Raw genomic sequence first — 26332 nt, forward strand, 5'->3', positions numbered from 1 at the left:
AGGAAAGCTAGTGATTTTTAACAAGTACAAAGATACTCTTTCCTTCAATCTTGCGATGCAGATTCAGACACAATAATTCTCAGGCCTTGCAGTATTTGATAATAAAAGTTGAATAACAATGTCCAAGCAACAAGAGCAATGCCTTATTTCGGGAAATTGCAAAGATGTTCAAATCAGCTGAGCTTATGAAATTAAACAACCACGAAGGGACTCGAACCCTCAATCTTCTGATTCGAAGTCAGACGCCTTATCCATTAGGCCACGTAGTCTATGTTATACAACCCTATTTGACATCATACAGACTTTGCTATGCAACAATAGACATCAAAATTGTGAACCTGTCCAAATGAGGAAAGCTAGTGATTTTTAACAAGTACAAAGATACTCTTTCCTTCAATCTTGCGATGCAGATTCAGACACAATAATTCTCAGGCCTTGCAGTCTTAGATAATACAAGTTGAATAACAATGTCCAAGCAACAAGAGCAATGCCTTATTTCGGGAAATTGCAAAGATGTTCAAATCAGCTGAGCTTATGAAATTAAACAACCACGAAGGGACTCGAACCCTCAATCTTCTGATTCGAAGTCAGACGCCTTATCCATTAGGCTACGCAGTCTATGTTATACAACCCTATTTGACATCATACAGACTTTGCTATGCAACAAGAGACATTAAAATTGTGAACCTGTCCGAATGAGGAAAGCTAGTGATTTTTAACAAGTACAAAGATACTCTTTCCTTCAATCTTGCGATGCAGATTCAGACACAATAATTCTCAGGCCTTGCAGTCTTAGATTATTAAAGTTGAACAACAATGTCCAAGCTTTTCAAAGCAACAAGACCAATGCCTTATTTAGGGAAATTGCAAACATGTACGAATTAGCTGAGCTAATGAAATTAAACGACCCTATTTGACATCATACAGACTTTGCTATGCAACAACAGACATCAAAGTTGTGAACCTGTCCGAATGAGGAAAGCTAGTGATTTTTAACAAGTACAAAGATACTCTTTCCTTCAATCTTGCGATGCAGATTCAGACACAATAATTCTCAGGCCTTGCAGTCTTAGATTATTAAAGTTGAACAACAATGTCCAAGCTTTTCAAAGCAACAAGACCAATGCCTTATTAGGGAATTGCAAACATGTACGAATTAGCTGAGCCAATGAAATTAAATGACCCTATTTGACATCATTCAGACTTTGCTGTATGAACCTGTCCGAATGAGGAAAGCTAGTGATTTTTAACAAGTACAAAGATACTCTTTCCTTCAATCTTGCGATGCAGATTCAGACACAATAATTCTCAGGCCTTGCAGTCTTTGATAATAAAGTTGAATAACAATGTCCAAGCAACAAGAGCAATGCCTTATTTCGGGAAATTGCAAAGATGTTCAAATCAGCTGAGCTTATGAAATTAAACAACCACGAAGGGACTCGAACCCTCAATCTTCTGATTCGAAGTCAGACGCCTTATCCATTAACGCAGTCTATGTTATACATCCCTATTTGACATCATACAGACTTTGCTATGCAACAATAGACATCAAAATTGTGAACCTGTCCGAATGAGGAAAGCTAGTGATTTTTAACAAGTACAAAGATACTCTTTCCTTCAATCTTGCGATGCAGATTCAGACACAATAATTCTCAGGCCTTGCAGTCTTAGATTATTAAAGTTGAACAACAATGTCCAAGCTTTTCAAAGCAACAAGACCAATGCCTTATTTAGGGAAATTGCAAACATGTACGAATTAGCTGAGCTAATGAAATTAAACGACCCTATTTGACATCATACAGACTTTGCTATGCAACAACAGACATCAAAGTTGTGAACCTGTCCGAATGAGGAAAGCTAGTGATTTTTAACAAGTACAAAGATACTCTTTCCTTCAATCTTGCGATGCAGATTCAGACACAATAATTCTCAGGCCTTGCAGTCTTAGATTATTAAAGTTGAACAACAATGTCCAAGCTTTTCAAAGCAACAAGACCAATGCCTTATTTAGGGGAATTGCAAACATGTACGAATTGGCTGAGCCAATGAAATTAAATGACCCTATTTGACATCATTCAGACTTTGCTGTATGAACCTGCCCGAATGAGGAAAGCTAGTGATTTTTAACAAGTACAAAGATACTCTTTCCTTCAATCTTGCGATGCAGATTCAGACACAATAATTCTCAGGCCTTGCAGTATTTGATAATAAAAGTTGAATAACAATGTCCAAGCAACAAGAGCAATGCCTTATTTCGGGAAATTGCAAAGATGTTCAAATCAGCTGAGCTTATGAAATTAAACAACCACGAAGGGACTCGAACCCTCAATCTTCTGATTCGAAGTCAGACGCCTTATCCATTAGGCCACAGTCTATGTTATACATCCCTATTTGACATCATACAGACTTTGCTATGCAACAATAGACATTAAAATTGTGAACCTGTCCGAATGAGGAAAGCTAGTGATTTTTAACAAGTACAAAGATACTCTTTCCTTCAATCTTGCGATGCAGATTCAGACACAATAATTCTCAGGCCTTGCAGTCTTAGATTATTAAAGTTGAACAACAATGTCCAAGCTTTTCAAAGCAACAAAGACCAATGCCTTATTTAGGGAAATTGCAAACATGTACGAATTAGCTGAGCTAATGAAATTAAACGACCCTATTTGACATCATACAGACTTTGCTATGCAACAACAGACATCAAAGTTGTGAACCTGTCCGAATGAGGAAAGCTAGTGATTTTTAACAAGTACAAAGATACTCTTTCCTTCAATCTTGCGATGCAGATTCAGACACAATAATTCTCAGGCCTTGCAGTCTTAGATTATTAAAGTTGAACAACAATGTCCAAGCTTTTCAAAGCAACAAGACCAATGCCTTATTTAGGGGAATTGCAAACATGTACGAATTGGCTGAGCCAATGAAATTAAATGACCCTATTTGACATCATTCAGACTTTGCTGTATGAACCTGCCCGAATGAGGAAAGCTAGTGATTTTTAACAAGTACAAAGATACTCTTTCCTTCAATCTTGCGATGCAGATTCAGACACAATAATTCTCAGGCCTTGCAGTATTTGATAATAAAAGTTGAATAACAATGTCCAAGCAACAAGAGCAATGCCTTATTTCGGGAAATTGCAAAGATGTTCAAATCAGCTGAGCTTATGAAATTAAACAACCACGAAGGGACTCGAACCCTCAATCTTCTGATTCGAAGTCAGACGCCTTATCCATTAGGCCACGCAGTCTATGTTATACATCCCTATTTGACATCATACAGACTTTGCTATGCAACAATAGACATAAAATTGTGAACCTGTCCGAATGAGGAAAGCTAGTGATTTTTAACAAGTACAAAGATACTCTTTCCTTCAATCTTGCGATGCAGATTCAGACACAATAATTCTCAGGCCTTGCAGTCTTAGATTATTAAAGTTGAACAACAATGTCTAAGCTTTTCAAAGCAACAAGACCAATGCCTTATTTAGGGAAATTGCAAACATGTACGAATTAGCTGAGCTAATGAAATTAAACGACCCTATTTGACATCATACAGACTTTGCTATGCAACAACAGACATCAAAGTTGTGAACCTGTCCGAATGAGGAAAGCTAGTGATTTTTAACAAGTACAAAGATACTCTTTCCTTCAATCTTGCGATGCAGATTCAGACACAATAATTCTCAGGCCTTGCAGTCTTAGATTATTAAAGTTGAACAACAATGTCCAAGCTTTTCAAAGCAACAAGACCAATGCCTTATTTAGGGAAATTGCAAACATGTACGAATTAGCTGAGCCAATGAAATTAAATGACCCTATTTGACATCATTCAGACTTTGCTGTATGAACCTGCCCGAATGAGGAAAGCTAGTGATTTTTAACAAGTACAAAGATACTCTTTCCTTCAATCTTGCGATGCAGATTCAGACACAATAATTCTCAGGCCTTGCAGTATTTGATAATAAAAGTTGAATAACAATGTCCAAGCAACAAGAGCAATGCCTTATTTCGGGAAATTGCAAAGATGTTCAAATCAGCTGAGCTTATGAAATTAAACAACCACGAAGGGACTCGAACCCTCAATCTTCTGATTCGAAGTCAGACGCCTTATCCATTAGGCCACGTAGTCTATGTTATACAACCCTATTTGACATCATACAGACTTTGCTATGCAACAATAGACATCAAAATTGTGAACCTGTCCAAATGAGGAAAGCTAGTGATTTTTAACAAGTACAAAGATACTCTTTCCTTCAATCTTGCGATGCAGATTCAGACACAATAATTCTCAGGCCTTGCAGTCTTAGATAATAAAGTTGAATAACAATGTCCAAGCAACAAGAGCAATGCCTTATTTCGGGAAATTGCAAAGATGTTCAAATCAGCTGAGCTTATGAAATTAAACAACCACGAAGGGACTCGAACCCTCAATCTTCTGATTCGAAGTCAGACGCCTTATCCATTAGGCTACGCAGTCTATGTTATACATCCCTATTTGACATCATACAGACTTTGCTATGCAACAAGAGACATTAAAATTGTGAAACTGTCCGAATGAGGAAAGCTAGTCATTTTTAACAAGTACAAAGATACTCTTTCCTTCAATCTTGCGATGCAGATTCAGACACAATAATTCTCAGGCCTTGCAGTCTTAGATTATTAAAGTTGAACAACAATGTCCAAGCTTTTCAAACAACAAGACCAATGCCTTATTTAGGGAAATTGCAAACATGTACGAATTAGCTGAGCTAATGAAATTAAACGACCCTATTTGACATCATACAGACTTTGCTATGCAACAACAGACATCAAAGTTGTGAACCTGTCCGAATGAGGAAAGCTAGTGATTTTTAACAAGTACAAAGATACTCTTTCCTTCAATCTTGCGATGCAGATTCAGACACAATAATTCTCAGGCCTTGCAGTCTTAGATTATTGAAGTTGAACAACAATGTCCAAGCTTTTCAAAGCAACAAGACCAATGCCTTATTTAGGGGAATTGCAAACATGTACGAATTGGCTGAGCCAATGAAATTAAATGACCCTATTTGACATCATTCAGACTTTGCTGTATGAACCTGCCCGAATGAGGAAAGCTAGTGATTTTTAACAAGTACAAAGATACTCTTTCCTTCAATCTTGCGATGCAGATTCAGACACAATAATTCTCAGGCCTTGCAGTATTTGATAATAAAAGTTGAATAACAATGTCCAAGCAACAAGAGCAATGCCTTATTTCGGGAAATTGCAAAGATGTTCAAATCAGCTGAGCTTATGAAATTAAACAACCACGAAGGGACTTGAACCCTCAATCTTCTGATTCGAAGTCAGACGCCTTATCCATTAGGCCACGTAGTCTATGTTATACAACCCTATTTGACATCATACAGACTTTGCTATGCAACAATAGACATCAAAATTGTGAACCTGTCCAAATGAGGAAAGCTAGTGATTTTTAACAAGTACAAAGATACTCTTTCCTTCAATCTTGCGATGCAGATTCAGACACAATAATTCTCAGGCCTTGCAGTCTTAGATAATAAAGTTGAATAACAATGTCCAAGCAACAAGAGCAATGCCTTATTTCGGGAAATTGCAAAGATGTTCAAATCAGCTGAGCTTATGAAATTAAACAACCACGAAGGGACTCGAACCCTCAATCTTCTGATTCGAAGTCAGACGCCTTATCCATTAGGCTACGCAGTCTATGTTATACATCCCTATTTGACATCATACAGACTTTGCTATGCAACAAGAGACATTAAAATTGTGAAACTGTCCGAATGAGGAAAGCTAGTGATTTTTAACAAGTACAAAGATACTCTTTCCTTCAATCTTGCGATGCAGATTCAGACACAATAATTCTCAGGCCTTGCAGTCTTAGATTATTAAAGTTGAACAACAATGTCCAAGCTTTTCAAAGCAACAAGACCAATGCCTTATTTAGGGAAATTGCAAACATGTACGAATTAGCTGAGCTAATGAAATTAAACGACCCTATTTGACATCATACAGACTTTGCTATGCAACAACAGACATCAAAGTTGTGAACCTGTCCGAATGAGGAAAGCTAGTGATTTTTAACAAGTACAAAGATACTCTTTCCTTCAATCTTGCGATGCAGATTCAGACACAATAATTCTCAGGCCTTGCAGTCTTAGATTATTAAAGTTGAACAACAATGTCCAAGCTTTTCAAAGCAACAAGACCAATGCCTTATTTAGGGAATTGCAAACATGTACGAATTAGCTGAGCCAATGAAATTAAATGACCCTATTTGACATCATTCAGACTTTGCTGTATGAACCTGAACCCGAATGAGGAAAGCTAGTGATTTTTAACAAGTACAAAGATACTCTTTCCTTCAATCTTGCGATGCAGATTCAGACACAATAATTCTCAGGCCTTGCAGTATTTGATAATAAAAGTTGAATAACAATGTCCAAGCAACAAGAGCAATGCCTTATTTCGGGAAATTGCAAAGATGTTCAAATCAGCTGAGCTTATGAAATTAAACAACCACGAAGGGACTCGAACCCTCAATCTTCTGATTCGAAGTCAGACGCCTTATCCATTAGGCCACGTAGTCTATGTTATACAACCCTATTTGACATCATACAGACTTTGCTATGCAACAATAGACATCAAAATTGTGAACCTGTCCAAATGAGGAAAGCTAGTGATTTTTAACAAGTACAAAGATACTCTTTCCTTCAATCTTGCGATGCAGATTCAGACACAATAATTCTCAGGCCTTGCAGTCTTAGATAATATTAAAGTTGAATAACAATGTCCAAGCAACAAGAGCAATGCCTTATTTGGGAAATGCAAAGATGTTCAAATATGAGCTTATGAAATTAAACAACCACGAAGGGACTCGAACCCTCAATCTTCTGATTCGAAGTCAGACGCCTTATCCATTAGGCTAGCAGTCTATGTTATACACCCTATTTGACATCATACAGACTTTGCTATGCAACAAGAGACATTAAAATTGTGAACCTGTCCGAATGAGGAAAGCTAGTGATTTTTAACAAGTACAAAGATACTCTTTCCTTCAATCTTGCGATGCAGATTCAGACACAATAATTCTCAGGCCTTGCAGTCTTAGATTATTAAAGTTGAACAACAATGTCCAAGCTTTTCAAACAACAAGACCAATGCCTTATTTAGGGAAATTGCAAACATGTACGAATTAGCTGAGCTAATGAAATTAAACGACCCTATTTGACATCATACAGACTTTGCTATGCAACAACAGACATCAAAGTTGTGAACCTGTCCGAATGAGGAAAGCTAGTGATTTTTAACAAGTACAAAGATACTCTTTCCTTCAATCTTGCGATGCAGATTCAGACACAATAATTCTCAGGCCTTGCAGTCTTAGATTATTAAAGTTGAACAACAATGTCCAAGCTTTTCAAAGCAACAAGGCCAATGCCTTATTTAGGGAAATTGCAAACATGTACGAATTGGCTGAGCCAATGAAATTAAATGACCCTATTTGACATCATTCAGACTTTGCTGTATGAACCTGCCCGAATGAGGAAAGCTAGTGATTTTTAACAAGTACAAAGATACTCTTTCCTTCAATCTTGCGATGCAGATTCAGACACAATAATTCTCAGGCCTTGCAGTATTTGATAATAAAAGTTGAATAACAATGTCCAAGCAACAAGAGCAATGCCTTATTTCGGGAAATTGCAAAGATGTTCAAATCAGCTGAGCTTATGAAATTAAACAACCACGAAGGGACTCGAACCCTCAATCTTCTGATTCGAAGTCAGACGCCTTATCCATTAGGCCACGTAGTCTATGTTATACAACCCTATTTGACATCATACAGACTTTGCTATGCAACAATAGACATCAAAATTGTGAACCTGTCCAAATGAGGAAAGCTAGTGATTTTTAACAAGTACAAAGATACTCTTTCCTTCAATCTTGCGATGCAGATTCAGACACAATAATTCTCAGGCCTTGCAGTCTTAGATAATACAAGTTGAATAACAATGTCCAAGCAACAAGAGCAATGCCTTATTTCGGGAAATTGCAAAGATGTTCAAATCAGCTGAGCTTATGAAATTAAACAACCACGAAGGGACTCGAACCCTCAATCTTCTGATTCGAAGTCAGACGCCTTATCCATTAGGCTACGCAGTCTATGTTATACATCCCTATTTGACATCATACAGACTTTGCTATGCAACAAGAGACATTAAAATTGTGAACCTGTCCGAATGAGGAAAGCTAGTGATTTTTAACAAGTACAAAGATACTCTTTCCTTCAATCTTGCGATGCAGATTCAGACACAATAATTCTCAGGCCTTGCAGTCTTAGATTATTAAAGTTGAACAACAATGTCCAAGCTTTTCAAAGCAACAAGACCAATGCCTTATTTAGGGAAATTGCAAACATGTACGAATTAGCTGAGCTAATGAAATTAAACGACCCTATTTGACATCATACAGACTTTGCTTGCAACAACAGACATCAAAGTTGTGAACCTGTCCGAATGAGGAAAGCTAGTGATTTTTAACAAGTACAAAGATACTCTTTCCTTCAATCTTGCGATGCAGATTCAGACACAATAATTCTCAGGCCTTGCAGTCTTAGATTATTAAAGTTGAACAACAATGTCCAAGCTTTTCAAAGCAACAAGACCAATGCCTTATTTAGGGAATTGCAAACATGTACGAATTGGCTGAGCCAATGAAATTAAATGACCCTATTTGACATCATTCAGACTTTGCTGTATGAACCTGCCCGAATGAGGAAAGCTAGTGATTTTTAACAAGTACAAAGATACTCTTTCCTTCAATCTTGCGATGCAGATTCAGACACAATAATTCTCAGGCCTTGCAGTATTTGATAATAAAAGTTGAATAACAATGTCCAAGCAACAAGAGCAATGCCTTATTTCGGGAAATTGCAAAGATGTTCAAATCAGCTGAGCTTATGAAATTAAACAACCACGAAGGGACTCGAACCCTCAATCTTCTGATTCGAAGTCAGACGCCTTATCCATTAGGCCACGTAGTCTATGTTATACAACCCTATTTGACATCATACAGACTTTGCTATGCAACAATAGACATCAAAATGTTGTGAACCTGTCCAAATGAGGAAAGCTAGTGATTTTTAACAAGTACAAAGATACTCTTTCCTTCAATCTTGCGATGCAGATTCAGACACAATAATTCTCAGGCCTTGCAGTCTTAGATAATAAAGTTGAATAACAATGTCCAAGCAACAAGAGCAATGCCTTATTTCGGGAAATTGCAAAGATGTTCAAATCAGCTGAGCTTATGAAATTAAACAACCACGAAGGGACTGAACCCTCAATCTTCTGATTCGAAGTCAGACGCCTTATCCATTAGGCTACAGTCTATGTTATACATCCCTATTTGACATCATACAGACTTTGCTATGCAACAAGAGACATTAAAATTGTGAAACTGTCCGAATGAGGAAAGCTAGTGATTTTTAACAAGTACAAAGATACTCTTTCCTTCAATCTTGCGATGCAGATTCAGACACAATAATTCTCAGGCCTTGCAGTCTTAGATTATTAAAGTTGAACAACAATGTCCAAGCTTTTCAGAACAACAAGACCAATGCCTTATTTAGGGAAATTGCAAACATGTACGAATTAGCTGAGCTAATGAAATTAAACGACCCTATTTGACATCATACAGACTTTGCTATGCAACAACAGACATCAAAGTTGTGAACCTGTCCGAATGAGGAAAGCTAGTGATTTTTAACAAGTACAAAGATACTCTTTCCTTCAATCTTGCGATGCAGATTCAGACACAATAATTCTCAGGCCTTGCAGTCTTAGATTATTAAAGTTGAACAACAATGTCCAAGCTTTTCAAAGCAACAAGACCAATGCCTTATTTAGGGAATTGCAAACATGTACGAATTGGCTGAGCCAATGAAATTAAATGACCCTATTTGACATCATTCAGACTTTGCTGTATGAACCTGCCCGAATGAGGAAAGCTAGTGATTTTTAACAAGTACAAAGATACTCTTTCCTTCAATCTTGCGATGCAGATTCAGACACAATAATTCTCAGGCCTTGCAGTATTTGATAATAAAAGTTGAATAACAATGTCCAAGCAACAAGAGCAATGCCTTATTTCGGGAAATTGCAAAGATGTTCAAATCAGCTGAGCTTATGAAATTAAACAACCACGAAGGGACTGAACCCTCAATCTTCTGATTCGAAGTCAGACGCCTTATCCATTAGGCCACGTAGTCTATGTTATACAACCCTATTTGACATCATACAGACTTTGCTATGCAACAATAGACATCAAAATTGTGAACCTGTCCAAATGAGGAAAGCTAGTGATTTTTAACAAGTACAAAGATACTCTTTCCTTCAATCTTGCGATGCAGATTCAGACACAATAATTCTCAGGCCTTGCAGTCTTAGATAATACAAGTTGAATAACAATGTCCAAGCAACAAGAGCAATGCCTTATTTCGGGAAATTGCAAAGATGTTCAAATCAGCTGAGCTTATGAAATTAAACAACCACGAAGGGACTCGAACCCTCAATCTTCTGATTCGAAGTCAGACGCCTTATCCATTAGGCTACGCAGTCTATGTTATACATCCCTATTTGACATCATACAGACTTTGCTATGCAACAAGAGACATTAAAATTGTGAACCTGTCCGAATGAGGAAAGCTAGTGATTTTTAACAAGTACAAAGATACTCTTTCCTTCAATCTTGCGATGCAGATTCAGACACAATAATTCTCAGGCCTTGCAGTCTTAGATTATTAAAGTTGAACAACAATGTCCAAGCTTTTCAAAGCAACAAGACCAATGCCTTATTTAGGGAAATTGCAAACATGTACGAATTAGCTGAGCTAATGAAATTAAACGACCCTATTTGACATCATACAGACTTTGCTATGCAACAACAGACATCAAAGTTGTGAACCTGTCCGAATGAGGAAAGCTAGTGATTTTTAACAAGTACAAAGATACTCTTTCCTTCAATCTTGCGATGCAGATTCAGACACAATAATTCTCAGGCCTTGCAGTCTTAGATTATTAAAGTTGAACAACAATGTCCAAGCTTTTCAAAGCAACAAGACCAATGCCTTATTTAGGGAATTGCAAACATGTACGAATTGGCTGAGCCAATGAAATTAAATGACCCTATTTGACATCATTCAGACTTTGCTGTATGAACCTATCCGAATGAGGAAAGCTAGTGATTTTTAACAAGTACAAAGATACTCTTTCCTTCAATCTTGCGATGCAGATTCAGACACAATAATTCTCAGGCCTTGCAGTATTTGATAATAAAAGTTGAATAACAATGTCCAAGCAACAAGAGCAATGCCTTATTTCGGGAAATTGCAAAGATGTTCAAATCAGCTGAGCTTATGAAATTAAACAACCACAAAGGGACTCGAACCCTCAATCTTCTGATTGAAGTCAGACGCCTTATCCATTAGGCTACGCAGTCTATGTTATACATCCCTATTTGACATCATACAGACTTTGCTATGCAACAATAGACATTAAAATTGTGAACCTGTCCGAATGAGGAAAGCTAGTGATTTTTAACAAGTACAAAGATACTCTTTCCTTCAATCTTGCGATGCAGATTCAGACACAATAATTCTCAGGCCTTGCAGTCTTAGATTATTAAAGTTGAACAACAATGTCCAAGCTTTTCAAAGCAACAAGACCAATGCCTTATTTAGGGAAATTGCAAACATGTACGAATTAGCTGAGCTAATGAAATTAAACGACCCTATTTGACATCATACAGACTTTGCTATGCAACAACAGACATCAAAGTTGTGAACCTGTCCGAATGAGGAAAGCTAGTGATTTTTAACAAGTACAAAGATACTCTTTCCTTCAATCTTGCGATGCAGATTCAGACACAATAATTCTCAGGCCTTGCAGTCTTAGATTATTAAAGTTGAACAACAATGTCCAAGCTTTTCAAAGCAACAAGACCAATGCCTTATTTAGGGAAATTGCAAACATGTACGAATTGGCTGAGCCAATGAAATTAAATGACCCTATTTGACATCATTCAGACTTTTTGCTGTATAACCTGCCCGAATGAGGAAAGCTAGTGATTTTTAACAAGTACAAAGATACTCTTTCCTTCAATCTTGCGATGCAGATTCAGACACAATAATTCTCAGGCCTTGCAGTATTTGATAATAAAAGTTGAATAACAATGTCCAAGCAACAAGAGCAATGCCTTATTTGGGAAATTGCAAAGATGTTCAAATCAGCTGAGCTTATGAAATTAAACAACCACGAAGGGACTCGAACCCTCAATCTTCTGATTCGAAGTCAGACGCCTTATCCATTAGGCCACGCAGTCTATGTTATACATCCCTATTTGACATCATACAGACTTTGCTATGCAACAATAGACATTAAAATTGTGAACCTGTCCGAATGAGGAAAGCTAGTGATTTTTAACAAGTACAAAGATACTCTTTCCTTCAATCTTGCGATGCAGATTCAGACACAATAATTCTCAGGCCTTGCAGTCTTAGATTATTAAAGTTGAACAACAATGTCCAAGCTTTTCAAACAACAAGACCAATGCCTTATTTAGGGAAATTGCAAACATGTACGAATTAGCTGAGCTAATGAAATTAAACGACCCTATTTGACATCATACAGACTTTGCTATGCAACAACAGACATCAAAGTTGTGAACCTGTCCGAATGAGGAAAGCTAGTGATTTTTAACAAGTACAAAGATACTCTTTCCTTCAATCTTGCGATGCAGATTCAGACACAATAATTCTCAGGCCTTGCAGTCTTAGATTATTAAAGTTGAACAACAATGTCCAAGCTTTTCAAAGCAACAAGACCAATGCCTTATTTAGGGGAATTGCAAACATGTACGAATTGGCTGAGCCAATGAAATTAAATGACCCTATTTGACATCATTCAGACTTTGCTGTATGAACCTGCCCGAATGAGGAAAGCTAGTGATTTTTAACAAGTACAAAGATACTCTTTCCTTCAATCTTGCGATGCAGATTCAGACACAATAATTCTCAGGCCTTGCAGTATTTGATAATAAAGTTGAATAACAATGTCCAAGCAACAAGAGCAATGCCTTATTTCGGGAAATTGCAAAGATGTTCAAATCAGCTGAGCTTATGAAATTAAACAACCACGAAGGGACTCGAACCCTCAATCTTCTGATTCGAAGTCAGACGCCTTATCCATTAGGCTACAGTCTATGTTATACATCCCTATTTGACATCATACAGACTTTGCTATGCAACAATAGACATTAAAATTGTGAACCTGTCCGAATGAGGAAAGCTAGTGATTTTTAACAAGTACAAAGATACTCTTTCCTTCAATCTTGCGATGCAGATTCAGACACAATAATTCTCAGGCCTTGCAGTCTTAGATTATTAAAGTTGAACAACAATGTCCAAGCTTTTCAAAGCAACAAGACCAATGCCTTATTTAGGGAAATTGCAAACATGTACGAATTAGCTGAGCTAATGAAATTAAACGACCCTATTTGACATCATACAGACTTTGCTATGCAACAACAAATCCCTATTTGACAGACATAGAAAGTTGTGAACCTGTCCGAATGAGGAAAGCTAGTGATTTTTAACAAGTACAAAGATACTCTTTCCTTCAATCTTGCGATGCAGATTCAGACACAATAATTCTCAGGCCTTGCAGTCTTAGATTATTAAAGTTGAACAACAATGTCCAAGCTTTTCAAAGCAACAAGGCCAATGCCTTATTTAGGGAAATTGCAAACATGTACGAATTGGCTGAGCCAATGAAATTAAATGACCCTATTTGACATCATTCAGACTTTGCTGTATGAACCTGCCCGAATGAGGAAAGCTAGTGATTTTTAACAAGTACAAAGATACTCTTTCCTTCAATCTTGCGATGCAGATTCAGACACAATAATTCTCAGGCCTTGCAGTATTTGATAATAAAAGTTGAATAACAATGTCCAAGCAACAAGAGCAATGCCTTATTTCGGGAAATTGCAAAGATGTTCAAATCAGCTGAGCTTATGAAATTAAACAACCACGAAGGGACTTGAACCCTCAATCTTCTGATTCGAAGTCAGACGCCTTATCCATTAGGCTACGCAGTCTATGTTATACATCCCTATTTGACATCATACAGACTTTGCTATGCAACAATAGACATCAAAATTGTGAACCTGTCCGAATGAGGAAAGCTAGTGATTTTTAACAAGTACAAAGATACTCTTTCCTTCAATCTTGCGATGCAGATTCAGACACAATAATTCTCAGGCCTTGCAGTCTTAGATTATTAAAGTTGAACAACAATGTCCAAGCTTTTCAAAGCAACAAGACCAATGCCTTATTTAGGGAAATTGCAAACATGTACGAATTAGCTGAGCTAATGAAATTAAACGACCCTATTTGACATCATACAGACTTTGCTATGCAACAACAGACATCAAAGTTGTGAACCTGTCCGAATGAGGAAAGCTAGTGATTTTTAACAAGTACAAAGATACTCTTTCCTTCAATCTTGCGATGCAGATTCAGACACAATAATTCTCAGGCCTTGCAGTCTTAGATTATTGAAGTTGAACAACAATGTCCAAGCTTTTCAAAGCAACAAGACCAATGCCTTATTTAGGGAATTGCAAACATGTACGAATTGGCTGAGCCAATGAAATTAAATGACCCTATTTGACATCATTCAGACTTTGCTGTATGAACCTGCCCGAATGAGGAAAGCTAGTGATTTTTAACAAGTACAAAGATACTCTTTCCTTCAATCTTGCGATGCAGATTCAGACACAATAATTCTCAGGCCTTGCAGTATTTGATAATAAAAGTTGAATAACAATGTCCAAGCAACAAGAGCAATGCCTTATTTCGGGAAATTGCAAAGATGTTCAAATCAGCTGAGCTTATGAAATTAAACAACCACGAAGGGACTCGAACCCTCAATCTTCTGATTCGAAGTCAGACGCCTTATCCATTAGGCCACGTAGTCTATGTTATACAACCCTATTTGACATCATACAGACTTTGCTATGCAACAATAGACATCAAAATTGTGAACCTGTCCAAATGAGGAAAGCTAGTGATTTTTAACAAGTACAAAGATACTCTTTCCTTCAATCTTGCGATGCAGATTCAGACACAATAATTCTCAGGCCTTGCAGTCTAAGATAATAAAGTTGAATAACAATGTCCAAGCAACAAGAGCAATGCCTTATTTCGGGAAATTGCAAAGATGTTCAAATCAGCTGAGCTTATGAAATTAAACAACCACGAAGGGACTCGAACCCTCAATCTTCTGATTCGAAGTCAGACGCCTTATCCATTAGGCTACGCAGTCTATGTTATACATCCCTATTTGACATCATACAGACTTTGCTATGCAACAAGAGACATTAAAATTGTGAAACTGTCCGAATGAGGAAAGCTAGTGATTTTTAACAAGTACAAAGATACTCTTTCCTTCAATCTTGCGATGCAGATTCAGACACAATAATTCTCAGGCCTTGCAGTCTTAGATTATTAAAGTTGAACAACAATGTCCAAGCTTTTCAAACACAAGACCAATGCCTTATTTAGGGAAATTGCAAACATGTACGAATTAGCTGAGCTAATGAAATTAAACGACCCTATTTGACATCATACAGACTTTGCTTGCAACAACAGACATCAAAGTTGTGAACCTGTCCGAATGAGGAAAGCTAGTGATTTTTAACAAGTACAAAGATACTCTTTCCTTCAATCTTGCGATGCAGATTCAGACACAATAATTCTCAGGCCTTGCAGTCTTAGATTATTAAAGTTGAACAACAATGTCCAAGCTTTTCAAAGCAACAAGACCAATGCCTTATTTAGGGGAATTGCAAACATGTACGAATTGGCTGAGCCAATGAAATTAAATGACCCTATTTGACATCATTCAGACTTTGCTGTATGAACCTGCCCGAATGAGGAAAGCTAGTGATTTTTAACAAGTACAAAGATACTCTTTCCTTCAATCTTGCGATGCAGATTCAGACACAATAATTCTCAGGCCTTGCAGTATTTGATAATAAAAGTTGAATAACAATGTCCAAGCAACAAGAGCAATGCCTTATTTCGGGAAATTGCAAAGATGTTCAAATCAGCTGAGCTTATGAAATTAAACAACCACGAAGGGACTCGAACCCTCAATCTTCTGATTGAAGTCAGACGCCTTATCCATTAGGCCACGTAGTCTATGTTATACAACCCTATTTGACATCATACAGACTTTGCTATGCAACAATAGACATCAAAATTGTGAACCTGTCCAAATGAGGAAAGCTAGTGATTTTTAACAAGTACAAAGATACTCTTTCCTTCAATCTTGCGATGCAGATTCAGACACAATAATTCTCAGGCCTTGCAGTCTAAGATAATAAAGTTGAATAACAATGTCCAAGCAACAAGAGCAATGCCTTATTTTGGGAAATTGCAAAGATGTTCAAATCAGCTGAGCTTATGAAATTAAACAACCACGAAGGGACTCGAACCCTCAATCTTCTGATTCGAAGTCAGACGCCTTATCCATTAGGCTACGCAGTCTATGTTATACATCCCTATTTGACATCATACAGACTTTGCTATGCAACAAGAGACATTAAAATTGTGAAACTGTCCGAATGAGGAAAGCTAGTGATTTTTAACAAGTACAAAGATACTCTTTCCTTCAATCTTGCGATGCAGATTCAGACACAATAATTCTCAGGCCTTGCAGTCTTAGATTATTAAAGTTGAACAACAATGTCCAAGCTTTTCAAACAACAAGCCAATGCCTTATTTAGGGAAATTGCAAACATGTACGAATTAGCTGAGCTAATGAAATTAAACGACCCTATTTGACATCATACAGACTTTGCTTGCAACAACAGACATCAAAGTTGTGAACCTGTCCGAATGAGGAAAGCTAGTGATTTTTAACAAGTACAAAGATACTCTTTCCTTCAATCTTGCGATGCAGATTCAGACACAATAATTCTCAGGCCTTGCAGTCTTAGATTATTAAAGTTGAACAACAATGTCCAAGCTTTTCAAAGCAACAAGACCAATGCCTTATTTAGGGGAATTGCAAACATGTACGAATTGGCTGAGCCAATGAAATTAAATGACCCTATTTGACATCATTCAGACTTTGCTGTATGAACCTGCCCGAATGAGGAAAGCTAGTGATTTTTAACAAGTACAAAGATACTCTTTCCTTCAATCTTGCGATGCAGATTCAGACACAATAATTCTCAGGCCTTGCAGTATTTGATAATAAAAGTTGAATAACAATGTCCAAGCAACAAGAGCAATGCCTTATTTCGGGAAATTGCAAAGATGTTCAAATCAGCTGAGCTTATGAAATTAAACAACCACGAAGGGACTCGAACCCTCAATCTTCTGATTTAAAGTCAATTATCCATTAGGCCACGCAGTCTATGTTATACAGGGACCCTATTTGACATCATACAGACTTTGCTATGCAACAATAGACATCAAAATTGTGAACCTGTCCGAATGAGGAAAGCTAGTGATTTTTAACAAGTACAAAGATACTCTTTCCTTCAATCTTGCGATGCAGATTCAGACACAATAATTCTCAGGCCTTGCAGTCTTAGATTATTAAAGTTGAACAACAATGTCCAAGCTTTTCAAAGCAACAAGGCCAATGCCTTATTTAGGGAAATTGCAAACATGTACGAATTAGCTGAGCTAATGAAATTAAACGACCCTATTTGACATCATAAAGACTTTGCTTAGCAACAACAGACATCAAAGTTGTGTACCTGTCCGAATGAGGAAAGCTAGTGATTTTTAACAAGTACAAAGATACTCTTTCCTTCAATCTTGCGATGCAGATTCAGACACAATAATTCTCAGGCCTTGCAGTCTTAGATTATTAAAGTTGAACAACAATGTCCAAGCTTTTCAAAGCAACAAGGCCAATGCCTTATTTAGGGAAATTGCAAACATGTACGAATTAGCTGAGCTAATGAAATTAAACGACCCTATTTGACATCATACAGACTTTGCTATGCAACAACAGACATCAAAGTTGTGAACCTGTCCGAATGAGGAAAGCTAGTGATTTTTAACAAGTACAAAGATACTCTTTCCTTCAATCTTGCGATGCAGATTCAGACACAATAATTCTCAGGCCTTGCAGTCTTAGATTATTGAAGTTGAACAACAATGTCCAAGCTTTTCAAAGCAACAAGACCAATGCCTTATTTAGGGGAATTGCAAACATGTACGAATTGGCTGAGCCAATGAAATTAAATGACCCTATTTGACATCATTCAGACTTTGCTGTATGAACCTGCCCGAATGAGGAAAGCTAGTGATTTTTAACAAGTACAAAGATACTCTTTCCTTCAATCTTGCGATGCAGATTCAGACACAATAATTCTCAGGCCTTGCAGTATTTGATAATAAAAGTTGAATAACAATGTCCAAGCAACAAGAGCAATGCCTTATTTCGGGAAATTGCAAAGATGTTCAAATCAGCTGAGCTTATGAAATTAAACAACCACGAAGGGACTCGAACCCTCAATCTTCTGATTCGAAGTCAGACGCCTTATCCATTAGGCCACGTAGTCTATGTTATACAACCCTATTTGACATCATACAGACTTTGCTATGCAACAATAGACATTAAAATTGTGAACCTGTCCGAATGAGGAAAGCTAGTGATTTTTAACAAGTACAAAGATACTCTTTCCTTCAATCTTGCGATGCAGATTCAGACACAATAATTCTCAGGCCTTGCAGTCTTAGATTATTAAAGTTGAACAACAATGTCCAAGCTTTTCAGAACAACAAGACCAATGCCTTATTTAGGGAAATTGCAAACTTACGAATTAGCTGAGCTAATGAAATTAAACGACCCTATTTGACATCATAAAGACTTTGCTGCAACATGAGACATCAAAGTTGTGAACCTGTCCGAATGAGGAAAGCTAGTGATTTTTAACAAGTACAAAGATACTCTTTCCTTCAATCTTGCGATGCAGATTCAGACACAATAATTCTCAGGCCTTGCAGTCTTAGATTATTAAAGTTGAACAACAATGTCCAAGCTTTTCAAAGCAACAAGGCCAATGCCTTATTTAGGGAAATTGCAAACATGTACGAATTAGCTGAGCTAATGAAATTAAACGACCCTATTTGACATCATACAGACTTTGCTATGCAACAACAGACATCAAAGTTGTGAACCTGTCCGAATGAGGAAAGCTAGTGATTTTTAACAAGTACAAAGATACTCTTTCCTTCAATCTTGCGATGCAGATTCAGACACAATAATTCTCAGGCCTTGCAGTCTTAGATTATTAAAGTTGAACAACAATGTCCAAGCTTTTCAAAGCAACAAGACCAATGCCTTATTTAGGGGAATTGCAAACATGTACGAATTGGCTGAGCCAATGAAATTAAATGACCCTATTTGACATCATTCAGACTTTGCTGTATGAACCTGTGAACCCGAATGAGGAAAGCTAGTGATTTTTAACAAGTACAAAGATACTCTTTCCTTCAATCTTGCGATGCAGATTCAGACACAATAATTCTCAGGCCTTGCAGTATTTGATAATAAAAGTTGAATAACAATGTCCAAGCAACAAGAGCAATGCCTTATTTTGGGAAATTGCAAAGATGTTCAAATCAGCTGAGCTTATGAAATTAAACAACCACGAAGGGACTCGAACCCTCAATCTTCTGATTCGAAGTCAGACGCCTTATCCATTAGGCCACGTAGTCTATGTTATACAACCCTATTTGACATCATACAGACTTTGCTATGCAACAATAGACATCAAAATTGTGAACCTGTCCGAATGAGGAAAGCTAGTGATTTTTAACAAGTACAAAGATACTCTTTCCTTCAATCTTGCGATGCAGATTCAGACACAATAATTCTCAGGCCTTGCAGTCTTAGATAATAAAGTTGAATAACAATGTCCAAGCAACAAGACCAATGCCTTATTTTGGGAAATTGCAAAGATGTTCAAATCAGCTGAGCTTATGAAATTAAACAACCACGAAGGACTCGAACCCTCAATCTTCTGATTCGAAGTCAGACGCCTTATCCATTAGGCTACGCAGTCTATGTTATACATCCCTATTTGACATCATACAGACTTTGCTATGCAACAATAGACATTAAAATTGTGAACCTGTACGAATGAGGAAAGCTAGTGATTTTTAACAAGTACAAAGATACTCTTTCCTTCAATCTTGCGATGCAGATTCAGACACAATAATTCTCAGGCCTTGCAGTCTTAGATTATTAAAGTTGAACAACAATGTCCAAGCTTTTCAAAGCAACAAGGCCAATGCCTTATTTAGGGAAATTGCAAACATGTACGAATTAGCTGAGCTAATGAAATTAAACGACCCTATTTGACATCATACAGACTTTGCTATGCAACAACAGACATCAAAGTTGTGAACCTGTCCGAATGAGGAAAGCTAGTGATTTTTAACAAGTACAAAGATACTCTTTCCTTCAATCTTGCGATGCAGATTCAGACACAATAATTCTCAGGCCTTGCAGTCTTAGATTATTGAAGTTGAACAACAATGTCCAAGCTTTTCAAAGCAACAAGACCAATGCCTTATTTAGGGGAATTGCAAACATGTACGAATTGGCTGAGCCAATGAAATTAAATGACCCTATTTGACATCATTCAGACTTTGCTGTATGAACCTGCCCGAATGAGGAAAGCTAGTGATTTTTAACAAGTACAAAGATACTCTTTCCTTCAATCTTGCGATGCAGATTCAGACACAATAATTCTCAGGCCTTGCAGTCTTCGATAATAAAAGTTGAATAACAATGTCCAAGCAACAAGAGCAATGCCTTATTTGGGAAATTGCAAAGATGTTCAAATCAGCTGAGCTTATGAAATTAAACAAACGAAGGGACTCGAACCCTCAATCTTCTGATTCGAAGTCAGACGCCTTATCCATTAGGCCACGTAGTCTATGTTATACAACCCTATTTGACATCATACAGACTTTGCTATGCAACAAACATCAAAATTGTGAACCTGTCCAAATGAGGAAAGCTAGTGATTTTTAACAAGTACAAAGATACTCTTTCCTTCAATCTTGCGATGCAGATTCAGACACAATAATTCTCAGGCCTTGCAGTCTTAGATAATAAAAGTTGAATAACAATGTCCAAGCAACAAGAGCAATGCCTTATTTTGGGAAATTGCAAAGATGTTCAAATCAGCTGAGCTTATGAAATTAAACAACCACGAAGGGACTCGAACCCTCAATCTTCTGATTCGAAGTCAGACGCCTTATCCATTAGGCTACGCAGTCTATGTTATACATCCCTATTTGACATCATACAGACTTTGCTATGCAACAAGAGACATTAAAATTGTGAACCTGTCCGAATGAGGAAAGCTAGTGATTTTTAACAAGTACAAAGATACTCTTTCCTTCAATCTTGCGATGCAGATTCAGACACAATAATTCTCAGGCCTTGCAGTCTTAGATTATTAAAGTTGAACAACAATGTCCAAGCTTTTCAACAACAAGACCAATGCCTTATTTAGGGAAATTGCAAACATGTACGAATTAGCTGAGCTAATGAAATTAAACGACCCTATTTGACATCATCAGACTTTGCTATGAGACATCAAACAACCGAATGAGGAAAGCTAGTGATTTTTAACAAGTACAAAGATACTCTTTCCTTCAATCTTGCGATGCAGATTCAGACACAATAATTCTCAGGCCTTGCAGTCTTAGATTATTAAAGTTGAACAACAATGTCCAAGCTTTTCAAACGCAACAAGATGCCAATGCCTTATTTAGGGAAATTGCAAACATGTCGAATTAGCTGAGCTAATGAAATTAAACGACCCTATTTGACATCATACAGACTTTGCTATGCAACAATAGACATCAAAATTGTGAACCTGTCCGAATGAGGAAAGCTAGTGATTTTTAACAAGTACAAAGATACTCTTTCCTTCAATCTTGCGATGCAGATTCAGACACAATAATTCTCAGGCCTTGCAGTCTTAGATATAAAAGTTGAATAAACAATGTCCAAGCAACAAGACCAATGCCTTATTTAGGGAAATTGCAAAGATGTTCAAATCAGCTGAGCTCATGAAATTAAACAACATCAAGAATGAACTCGAATGAGGAAAGCTAGTGATTTTTAACAAGTACAAAGATAATCTTTTTCAATCTTGCGATGCAGATTCAGACACAATAATTCTCAGGCCTTGCATCCATTTGAACAACAATGCCAACTTTTCAAAGCAACAAGCCAATGCCTTATTTAGGGAAATTGATACGAATCCTAATGAAATTCGACTATTTGACATCATACAGACTTTGCTATGCAACAACAGACATCAAAGTTGTGAACCTGTCCGAATGAGGAAAGCTAGTGATTTTTAACAAGTACAAAGATACTCTTTCCTTCAATCTTGTGATGCAGATTCAGACACAATAATTCTCAGGCCTTGCAGTCTTAGATTATTAAAGTTGAACAACAATGTCCAAGATTTTCAAAGCAACAAGGCCAATGCCTTATTTAGGGAAATTGCCAACATGTACGAATTAGCTGAGCTAATGAAATAAAACGACCCTATTTGACATCATACAGACTTTGCTGTATGAACCTGCCCGAATGAGGAAAGCTAGTGATTTTTAACAAGTACAAAGACACTCTTTCCTTCAATCTTGCGATGCCGATTCAGACACAATAATTCTCAGGCCTTGCAGTCTTAGATAATAAAAGTTGAATAACAATGTCCAAGCAACAAGACCAATGCCTTATTTTGGGAAATCGCAAAGATGTTCAAATCAGCTGAGCTTATGAAATTAAACAACCACGAAGGGACTCGAACCCTCAATCTTCTGATTCAAAGTGAGACGCCTTATCCATTAGGCTACAGAGTCTATTTTATACATCCCTATTTGACATCATACAGACTTTGCTATGCAACAATAGACATTAAAATTGTGAACCTGTCCGAATGAGGAAAGCTAGTCATTTTTAACAAGTACAAAGATACTCTTTCCTTCAATCTTGCGATGCAGATTCAGACACAATAATTCTCAGGCCTTGCAGTCGTCGATAGTAAAAGTTGAATAACAATGTCCAAGCCACAAGACCAATGCTTTATTTTTGGAAATCGCAAAGATGTTCAAATCAGCTGAGCTCATGAAATTAAACAACCACGAAAGAACTCAAACCCACAATCTTTTGATACGAAGTCAGACGCCTTATCCATTTGGCCACTCAGTCTATATGATACATCCCTATTTGACATCATACAGACTTTGCTATGCAACAACAGACATCAAAGTTGTGAACCTGTCCGAATGAGGAAAGCTAGTCATTTTTAACAAGTACAAAGATACTCTTTCCTTCAATCTTGCGATGCAGATTCAGACACAATAATTCTCAGGCCTTGCAGTCTTGGATTATTAAAGTTGAACAACAATGTCCAAGATTTTCAAAGCAACAAGGCCAATGCCTTATTTAGGGAAATTGCAAACATGTACGAATTAGCTGAGCTAATGAAATTAAAGGAACCTATTTGACATCATAAAGACTTTGCTGTATGAACCTATCAGAATGAGGAAAGCTAGTGATTTTTAACAAGTACAAAGACACTCTTTCCTTCAATCTTGCGATGCAGATTCAGACACAATAATTCTCAGGCCTTGCAGTCTTAGATAATAAAAGTTGAATAACAATGTCCAAGCAACAAGAGCAATGCCTTATTTGGGAAATTGCAAAGATGTTCAAATCAGCAGAGCTAATGAAATTAATCAACCACGATTTGACATCATACAGACTTTCTTTAGCAACAACAGACATCAAAGTTGTGAACCTGTCCGAATGAGGAAAGCTAGTGATTTTTAACAAGTACAAGATACTCTTTCCTTCAATCTTGCGATGCAGATTCAGACACAATAATTCTCAGGCCTTGCAGTCTTAGATTATTAAAGTTGAACAACAATGTCCAAGCTTTTCAAAGCAACAAGGCCAATGCCTTATTTAGGGAAATTGCAAACATGCAATTAGCTGTGAACCTATTTGACATCATACAGACTTTGCTATGCAACAACAGACATCAAAGTTGTGAACCTGTCCGAATGAGGAAAGCTAGTGATTTTTAACAAGTACAAAGATACTCTTTCCTTCAATCTTGCGATGCAGATTCAGACACAATAATTATCAGGCCTTGCAGTCTTAGATAATAAAAGTTGAATAACAATGTCCAAGCAACAAGACCAATGCCTTATTTTGGGAAATCGCAAAATGTTCAAATGCTGAGCTTATGAAATTAAACAACCACGAAGGGAAAATCAGCTGAGCATTAATGAAATTATAAACCCTATTTGACATCATACAGACTTTGCTATGCAACAATAGAATTAAAATTGTGAACCTGTCCGAATGAGGAAAGCTGGTCATTTTTAACAAGTACAAAGATACTCTTTCCTTCAATCTTGCGATGCAGATTCAGACACAATAATTCTCAGGCCTTCCAGTCTTAGATTATTAAAGTTGAACAACAATGTCCAAGCTTTTCAAAGCAACAAGGCCAATGCCTTATTTAGGGAAATTGCAAACATGTACGAATTAGCTGAGCTAATGAAATTAAAGGACCCTATTTGACATCATACAGACTTTGCTATGCAACAATAGACATCAAAATTGTGAACCTGTCCCAATGAGGAAAGCTAGTCATTTTTAACAAGTACAAAGATACTCTTTCCTTCAATCTTGCGATGCAGATTCAGACACAATAATTCTCAGGCCTTGCAGTCTTAGATTATTAAAGTTGAACAACAATGTCCAAGCTTTTCAAAGCAACAAGACCAATGCCTTATTTAGGGGAATTGCAAACATGTACCAATTAGCTGAGCCAATGAAATTAAGCGACCCTATTTGACATCATTCAGACTTTGCTGTATGAACCTGCCCGAATGAGGAAAGCTAGTGATTTTTAACAAGTACAAAGATACTCTTTACTTCAATCTTGCGATGCAGATTCAGACACAATAATTCTCAGGCCTTGCAGTCTTGGATCATTAAAGTTTAACAACAATGTCCAAGATTTTCAAAGCAACAAGGCCAATGCCTTATTTAGGGAAATTGCAAACATGTACGAATTAGCTGAGCTAATGAAATTAAACGACCCTATTTGACATCATACAGACTTTGCTGTATGAACCTGCACGAATGAGGAAAGCTAGTGATTTTTAACAAGTACAAAGACACTCTTTCCTTCAATCTTGCGATGCCGATTCAGACACAATAATTCTCAGGCCTTGCAGTCTTAGATAATAAAAGTTGAATAACAATGTCCAAGCAACAAGAGCAATGCCATATTTTGGGAAATTGCAAAGATGTTCAAATCAGCAGAGCTCATGAAATTAATCAACCACGAAGGAACTCGAACCCACAATCTTTAGATACGAAGTCAGACGCCTTATCCAATAGGCCACGCAGTCTATGTGATACATCCCTATTCGACCTCATACAGACTTTGCTATGCAACAACAGACGTCAAAGTTGTGAACCTGTCCGAATGAGGAAAGCTAGTGATTTTTAACTAGTACAAAGATACTCTTTCCTTCAATCTTGCGATGCAGATTCAGACACAATAATTCTCAGGCCTTGCAGTCTGAGATTATTAAAGTTGAATAACAATGTCCAAGCAACAAGAACAATGCCTTATTTTGGGAAATTGCAAAGATGTTCAAGTCAGCTGTGCTTATGAAAATAAACAACCACGAAGGGACTCGAACCTTCAATCTTCTGATTCGAAGTCAGACGCCTTATCCATTAGGCGACACATTCTATGAGATACATCCCTATTTGACATCATACAGACTTTGCTATGCAACAATAGACATCAAAGTTGTGAACCTGTCCGAATGAGGAAAGCTTGTGATTTTTAACAAGTACAAAGATAGGAAAGTGTTTAACACTTTTTCCAACAGTCATGCTCACCTCCTCAATATTCTATGATATAACTCTGTGCAAACATATTTCATGCACACGATTTGAGTCTCACAAATCTTCATTCACGCAAGTAAGCTTCAATTTACACCATACACACACAAATCTTCACTCACCCCAGCAAGCAGACCAGTAGGAGACGCAATGGCCCCGCCTTCTGTCCATTCTCTGTACAGCTTCTCCCCCCGTCTCTTCCACTCCTTACCCTCTCTGCCTTCATTCAATTCTAGAGTGGACTTCAGCGTTTTCAACACCTTTTCT

At 37.2% G+C, this 26332-nt stretch overlaps 10 non-coding genes across 10 annotated transcripts; all 10 read right to left on the minus strand.

Annotated features, from left to right (window-relative positions):
* Positions 1-196: 196 nt before the first annotated feature.
* On the minus strand, positions 197-269 carry trnar-ucg (transfer RNA arginine (anticodon UCG)). Its single transcript has one exon. It is a non-coding gene; the product is annotated as a tRNA-Arg (tRNA).
* Positions 270-3183: 2914 nt separating this feature from the next.
* On the minus strand, positions 3184-3256 carry trnar-ucg (transfer RNA arginine (anticodon UCG)). The gene has a single exon. It is a non-coding gene; the product is annotated as a tRNA-Arg (tRNA).
* Positions 3257-4064: 808 nt separating this feature from the next.
* Positions 4065-4137, minus strand: trnar-ucg (transfer RNA arginine (anticodon UCG)). Its single transcript has one exon. It is a non-coding gene; the product is annotated as a tRNA-Arg (tRNA).
* A 2387-nt stretch (positions 4138-6524) lies between these two features.
* trnar-ucg (transfer RNA arginine (anticodon UCG)) lies at positions 6525-6597 on the minus strand. The gene has a single exon. It is a non-coding gene; the product is annotated as a tRNA-Arg (tRNA).
* Positions 6598-7749: 1152 nt separating this feature from the next.
* Positions 7750-7822, minus strand: trnar-ucg (transfer RNA arginine (anticodon UCG)). Its single transcript has one exon. It is a non-coding gene; the product is annotated as a tRNA-Arg (tRNA).
* Positions 7823-8978: 1156 nt separating this feature from the next.
* Positions 8979-9051, minus strand: trnar-ucg (transfer RNA arginine (anticodon UCG)). The gene has a single exon. It is a non-coding gene; the product is annotated as a tRNA-Arg (tRNA).
* A 3265-nt stretch (positions 9052-12316) lies between these two features.
* Positions 12317-12389, minus strand: trnar-ucg (transfer RNA arginine (anticodon UCG)). Its single transcript has one exon. It is a non-coding gene; the product is annotated as a tRNA-Arg (tRNA).
* Positions 12390-14973: 2584 nt separating this feature from the next.
* trnar-ucg (transfer RNA arginine (anticodon UCG)) lies at positions 14974-15046 on the minus strand. The gene has a single exon. It is a non-coding gene; the product is annotated as a tRNA-Arg (tRNA).
* A 3537-nt stretch (positions 15047-18583) lies between these two features.
* Positions 18584-18656, minus strand: trnar-ucg (transfer RNA arginine (anticodon UCG)). The gene has a single exon. It is a non-coding gene; the product is annotated as a tRNA-Arg (tRNA).
* Positions 18657-19742: 1086 nt separating this feature from the next.
* Positions 19743-19815, minus strand: trnar-ucg (transfer RNA arginine (anticodon UCG)). Its single transcript has one exon. It is a non-coding gene; the product is annotated as a tRNA-Arg (tRNA).
* Between the last annotated feature and the right edge of the window lie 6517 nt (positions 19816-26332).

This window comes from Oncorhynchus masou, unplaced genomic scaffold (genome assembly GCF_036934945.1).
Source record: "Oncorhynchus masou masou isolate Uvic2021 unplaced genomic scaffold, UVic_Omas_1.1 unplaced_scaffold_1128, whole genome shotgun sequence".
Lineage (NCBI taxonomy): Eukaryota > Metazoa > Chordata > Actinopteri > Salmoniformes > Salmonidae > Oncorhynchus > Oncorhynchus masou.